The sequence below is a fragment of the Mandrillus leucophaeus genome, unplaced genomic scaffold, assembly GCF_000951045.1.
Source record: "Mandrillus leucophaeus isolate KB7577 unplaced genomic scaffold, Mleu.le_1.0 Scaffold718, whole genome shotgun sequence".
Lineage (NCBI taxonomy): Eukaryota > Metazoa > Chordata > Mammalia > Primates > Cercopithecidae > Mandrillus > Mandrillus leucophaeus.
This window is the reverse complement of record NW_012107786.1, coordinates 31643-38657: the sequence shown is the minus strand read 5'-3', so window position 1 is coordinate 38657 and position 7015 is coordinate 31643. Positions and strand designations below refer to the sequence as shown.

Here is a 7015-nt window from a genome sequence, read left to right as displayed (position 1 = left end):
ACAAAATATTATTAATATCCTTAAGATGTAAATAGCTTTTACAAAACAACCAATAGAAAAATGACTAGGAATTCGAAAATCATACACACACGCACACACACCACAAATGGTCAATCAACATATGGTAGAGATGTTCAATCGCCAGCAGACAAAGCAATGCTCACACCCACAGGGAAAGCAGACTCGATCCACTGGAGGAGCAAAGTTTTCAATGTGATAAAGCCCGTTCTGAGGAAGAGGGGAAGGCATCAGGTTTGCCTCACTAGTGAGAACACTAATTGAAAAAAATCCCTCCCTGGTGAGCAGTTCAGCAATATGAACCTGAAGTCTTAAGAGTTTAACAGAGTCATTTCCTTCTCGAAATGTATTTAGCATTCCCAAAGAGACAACAGATGTGAAAAAGTCTGAGCTACAAGTCATCCCAAGTATTATTTACTAAGAGGAAAAAAAAACCTAGAAAATACCCTGTATGTCCACTGAATCAAGATTGTTTAAATTGATAAAGCCATGCAAGGGAACATCCTGTCATCATTAAAAGAAGGTGTTCACTATATACTAGTCACAAAATAGAATTTATGGCATAATCCCATTTTTGTATAAAAATGTACTTATCCCATGCATACAAAAGAAATCCTCCAAAAGCAAATATGCCCATAACGATTGTTAATGGTAAGATTACTGAGGACTTTTAAAAAAAATTTCCTTATTTGCAAACTTTACAGTAAACTTTTTTTTTTTTTTTTTTAGCATATTAGAACTCAATGAAGAATTATTTAAGAGAGGAAAGGCAGTGCAGGGCTGGGGGTCCTGGAGGGTGGTGGCGGGTCATCCTAACCAGCAGGCTGGAAGGTGCTGGAGGGGATGTCCTCACTCAGAGGAAGGTCACAGTCACCTGCCTTGGAACACATACCTGCTCATTTTTTCATAATGTTAGTGTTCATTTTGCTATCTTCCTGTTGCCATTTCCAAACAGCATCAGTATGTTTTTGTTTGTTAAATATGAACATTTAAAACACATCATAAACATCTGAAAGCCTATTTGGGCATGTCTTCATTTCATGCCAGCACTGCACCGTAACGAGTAGCACACAGAGCCAGAGGGTAACACTTCCTCCAGAGGCCTCACCGTACATGGAGAGTTAGCCCTGGCATTAAGGGTCCTTGGAATCCCTTAAGAGTCACACTCAATAGGATGCACCGAGGGCAGCTGAGTCAATCTCCTTTTTGTAACACAGGCCGTTCCTGCAGTTCTCATTGTCGCCAACCTGGGCATACTGATGAGCCTCAACCAATACCGGCTCTCAGGGTCCTTTCCTTTTTAAAAGAAGTTCAAGTTCAACTTTTGCTATTCTTATGCCCCGTAACTTTCAATTTGCACAAGATCAGCCATGCTCGCTCACTGAATTCCATTATATTACCCACACCTCTGGAATTCACAGAAAGTCTGAATTCAGATCTATGCATAAGGATGCAAACTGATTAGCAATAATTGCTGGCACTGCCATCAACACCTCCTGTTGATCTCACTTGATCTGAGGATAATTGCAAAGAATGTGGCCCCAGCCCCTGGACTGGAGTGGAGGCAAGGAGGGTGGCGAGCTGTCTTCAGCAGTCAGCCTCACCTCTCTGCTCCTGTGTCAACAAGTGCCATTTCATCCCCACTTCCAATCCCCAACATTTATACCCTGTGAATCAATTTTTTTTTTTTTTTTTTTTTGAGACAGAGTCTCGCTCTGTCGCCCAGGCTGGAGTGCAGTGGCCGGATCTCAGCTCACTGCAAGCTCTGCCTCCCGGGTTTACGCCATTCTCCTGCCTCAGCCTCCCGAGTAGCTGGGACCACAGGTGCCCGCCACCTCGCCCAGCTAGTTTTTTGTATTTTTTAGTAGAGACGGGGTTTCACCGTGTTAGCCAGGATGGTCTTGATCTCCTGACCTTGTGATCCGCCCGTCTCAGCCTCCCAAAGTGCTGGGATTACAGGCTTGAGCCACCGCGCCTGGCCATTTACACAGAGGCATCTATAGCAGTTATCTTCCAGGGTGGAAGCAACAGTTTTGTAATAATCATAAAAAACAAGAGGAGAAACAAGGAGTTCTGAAAAGAAGACAGGGTGGTTATAGAGGTGCTGGGGTAAAAGCAAAGCAAAGGGGTAAGATAGGAAAGGAGGCCTGGATTGTTTCTGGGGCATCCAGGGAAAGGAGTGGCAAGCAGGAAGAGGGCCCTGGACCCTGCACACAGCAGTGCCCCATTCTGGCGGTGCCATGAGCAGAGACAGGTTTACTGGGTGGGTGGCTCAGTGACTTCTTTCCAGCACTCAACCCATTTGTCAGTAGTGTACACGTGGAGGGGTCACCCAGATACAACGGCACAGGCAAATAAGACACAGTTGTAAGGACGGCAGCCAGTCCCGCAGCTCATGAGAAGGAAAGAATCCTTCAGGTCATGATCCCCCACCATTTGTGTTGGTCCCCCTGGCTAGTCCCAGTTCAGCCCTTATCTCCCCTTCTCAGGCCAACACGCCCAGATGAGTAGAACAAGCCTCCCTTGCTGCTCCCTTTGAAGCAAGCACCTTCCTTCTCAGCACAGAGGCTGGCAGTGGCTTCCATTTTATGCCCAATGTTTGTCTCCTGTAAGCATAAACCTTACACCCCAAGAGGTAACACCGAACAGCAGTGCAAGGACATAACAGTCCCACCCAGGACACAGAGGCAGTTTGCAAGCCAAGATGTACCCTCCAGATTCCATGTGCTTCTGCTCACACCTTTGCATAGCCTCTGCTTGCTTAGTGTAGCGCACACACAGGGAAGCCCAGACGTTTTAGTCACTCAACAAAAGAAAAAAGCCAAATTCTTTAGTGAGATAAGAATTACACATATACTTAGACCCAAATCCCAGACACATTCCAGCCTCCCAAAGACTATGGAATATACATATTATGTGTCCATTTCTGTTTTTATTCAGACTTTCCCCTAACCAAACAAAAATAAGTACCACTTAGAACTCTAACCAGGTAATGTTTTAAAATATTATGGCAAAGTACTCCCCACCTACACACACCCACCTTCACTGGCTTCAGTGGTTCATCACATTTCATACAAATCATTACCAACTCCCAAGAGATACCCTCCCCACCCAGCAGTCTGCAGACCACTTGGGATAATAGCAGTTCTATCTGTGCATGGCATTAATTACTTGGAGCTAGCAAATCTAGACCTAAATCTACAATATGAAGATATATCCACAACTTCCTTATGAAGGCAATGTGATAGGGGTCGAGAAATGTAACATAGCAATACAACAATTCTCATGAGTTTAGAACTCAAACCTTTATTTGTGCTGTAAAGTGGAAGAAAAATGATTAGTAATTACGTACATGACGTAACAGAATTAGTTCTTACCATACAGAGCAACACACCAGTACTTTTAACCATCTACTTTTACAGTTTCAATTTCACAACAGCATACCGGAGACTATTTCCCCATACATGCATGAGTAATACACTCTAAATCCCAACAACAGGATGTTTGCATCATCCCCAAGTCACTGGTTAAGAACTAAACTACCATGTCAACATATTTTTAAACATTTAAAAAACAGAACCCAGAAGACAGAAAGATCCCAAGGATAAAAATAACCATGATTTTAAAAATTTTAAGTGAAATTTAAAGGGAAGAAGGAAATGATAAAAGGCCATTGGTATTACTTTACCAATTCAATACCGCAGCTCATTACCAAGCAGGTTTTTCAGATCACACATGTAGTAAAGGCACCTCACCCACTCCCTCCCCACAATCCCCATCCCCTTTCCTTTTTAGCTCTTGTTTTCCACATGGATTTTATGTGATAGCTTCCCCTCTAGCCTTGGATCATTTATAAAGCACAAACATTCAAACTAAAAATACAATAAATTATTCATTCTAACCTTAGCAAAGGTACATGGATTCTGTCTGCTACCAAGTATTAATTTTACAGTGACCACAAAAGGTTATTTGGTTCTTGTTACAAAGACTACGATTTGAAGATATAGGTAGGTAAAAATTTTGCCATTATTAATATCGACCAAACACAGAAAAGACAACAGAAGTGTTTCTAAGGCACGATTTACATACAAAATTCCCTTGAAATGCACTGCAATTTCACTTCACTCACGATTTTCAATCACAAGGTATCTGTGACAAATGAGTTACAAATCCAGAGGAGCCCATCTAATCTCGTCTTAAGCGGTCCCTTAAATATGTCAAAAGCCCACAATGTAGGCATTTACAAGGTTTTTCTAAGACTTCCAGCTCCTGAAAAATCACACCTTCACAGCTTCAGATTGACCACCTAAGTTGCTAAGGGGCAGTGAAGGATGCCGATCTGCTGTGTCTACAAGTCTGACACCCATCTTTCTAGTGATTAATTCACTTGATAACACCCACACCCCAAACAAAACAACCCTCTAAAACAGGCTGCCTTGTCACCGGGAGGAAGCTGGTAAAGACACTTGCCCTGCCTGTGAGATGGCATCATACACCCCTCCCTGTGGGTTCTCGGAAAACGGGTGACTCTGTGTCATCTGTTTTCGGTTACACTTTTTCAGTCTTCCCCACCTTGCAGCAAAGCAAAACAATTGTTTTGGGTTTTTTTCTTTTCTTTTTTTTTGCACTTAAAGTTCTAAGCTTTCTAAGCAACTTTTCACTTCCAAGCAACAACTTAACCAACACTTACTATTATTAATTAGTATTTTCTTGGCTCACCCACCGCACAAAACTCCCCAAAGCCCCAGAGAATTTCCCTTCAACCTGCATTTCCTACCACCCACACTATATACCTAATCAACCCTCTCTCCTTCACCTTCATCCCTCCCAGTACCAGTGCCAAGCTGCACACCCCCATCCCCCACACTGCAACTCCCACGTGACCAGTGCCAAGCTGTCCCCTTCTCCCGGTCTCCCACAACTCCTACCTCAGGGTCCTCTTATTAGAATGCCAAAAAAGCATTATGAAATCTAACGAAGTTCAGGTGCAAAAAAACGAAGCAAGAACAAAAGAGCACTACCGGTATACCCACCATTACCTTCTCTTAGTAATCTGCAATGTAATCACAATGCCCAAACTAGACCTGCCATTTTTCACACACAGATTTGGGAATGACCAATTTGTACCCTCCCAGAGTTTAGCATAACACAATGACACTCTTGACAATCTGCTTCCTCTAATACATCCCCCGTCTAAGGCATTTAAAATTAAACAGCTTTCCAACACCCCAAGTTATTTCATCAGGCTAAGAACTTCTCCGAGCAACGCATAGGCAGGCAGGCAAACAGGGGGGGTAGATGAGAGGTCACGGGACTCCATCTGCAAGCTCCATCTATAAGGCATCAATCTGCGTTGTGGCATCAACGTTAAAATGTTCTACAGCTTAGGGATCTTCTTGAAGCAAGGTTCCAAGCACAGAACTAGTATGACCGGAGGCTCAATTTAGAAGACGCAGCATCTGAAAACCTTTACCCCAGGAAAGGAGGGGTGCCTGCTGGCATTCATGGGCTCTGGAACAAGCATTTATTCAAAGCTGATGGCCCCTCGAGCCGGATGCATCTGCTGTGGATATTTTAAGATTGCCCCCCATAAGCTCATCTGAAAACTTTAAATGGTAGCCTCCTGAATACAGGGCTTCCCCAGCAAGGCCTGGAAACACGACATTGGAGAACTTCCTCCTCCTAAGCCTCTGGAAATTCAATCTGCAGGCATCAATTGAGGCGGGCTCTCTCCTCCATGGTCTCCCCTCCTGCACTGCTAGGACTCACACTGGCCAGGGGCTCCATGTCTCCCGGTTCCATCTGCTCGCCATGAGGAACACTATAGTAACAAACCACGGTCTATGAGGCATTTTTGTGACTTTCAGCTGGATGGCTGCAGGCCCACCCAGGGTGCACATTCACTCCCCACCCCCTCTGCAGGCAAGCAACACCGATCCGCCCCACCCCAGCCTCAGCGGGAAGGCCTCGCTTTCTCCACCATTACCAACAATACCGACTCCAAAAGCCACTCGGCTACTGTCCCGGGCTTACCAGACGACCAGGTAATGTTTTAAGTGAATGGGTAAGTTAAAGGGAGGAGGAGGGGTGGAGTGAGCTCACAGAAGAGTTTAGCGCCAAACCTAGAGAAAAGTCCAAAAGGAGCACTGCCACCTGGAAAATAAAGCGTTGGTCAATGTTGTCCCAACACCCCAGCAGCGTGCCTCGCAGTCCCCGCCTGTCAAACATGCTAGGTGCTGCACCAGTCACCAGTGAGCATGGCGCCTTAACTCCACATCACGCCTCAGACCACCCCTCACCTCCGCCCAGGGGCCTGGCTTCGCTCCCAGACCTGGACGCTCCACCAGGCTGGGCCCGGCCTGGGCCCTGTCCCAGGCCGAGCGAAAATTACATACCACCCTGGGCCAGAGCGGTCAGCCCCGCCGAGCTAAGTTCAGTTCCACAAGACCAGGCCTCATCCCCAGGCGGGTTCACAGCCCTTGGTCTGGAAAAAAAGGGGCTGCTGGCATGGACATGTTGAAGCTCGGCCCTCCCGGCCCTTCTGCAGCCCTGCACCCACTGCCTGCCTTCCTGATCGTTTCCAGGGCCGCAGCGGCCCATTCATTCCTCGTGACTCCTCCACCCCTTCTACCTCTCCCTGCCTTCCTCCTTCCACACAGACCAGCGCACGGGGGCTCGCTCAGCCATGCAAGAGCGGCTCCCTCCCAGAGGTCAAGTTCCCCCTCCAGCAGGCAGTAGGGACAGCCTGGCCTGGAGCATGGCTGTCCTCTCTGGGGGCTCCTGCGGGCATTTTCCACCACGCAGCCTGCCCCACTGTGGTTTCTTCAGACCTAGTCTCCTTGTCAAGCTTCCTTCTCGTACCCCCAGGGCCCCCAGTCTCATCTAACTCAATCATCTCTCCCTGTCTGTCCCGAGGCCCTGAACTGGTCACTTCCTCCCCCCACAACTACACCCAAGTGCGCATCCCTCCCTATCGCTAACTTCTGCTGGACCGGCC

General features: G+C 46.5%; 1 long non-coding RNA gene across 1 annotated transcript; it reads right to left on the bottom strand.

Annotated features, from left to right (window-relative positions):
- Nucleotides 1-3303: 3303 nt before the first annotated feature.
- Nucleotides 3304-7015, bottom strand: LOC105528441. The gene is made up of 2 exons (XR_001004353.1): nt 6414-7015; nt 3304-6171 (listed from the first exon to the last, which is right to left on the bottom strand). It is a non-coding gene; the product is annotated as an uncharacterized LOC105528441 (long non-coding RNA).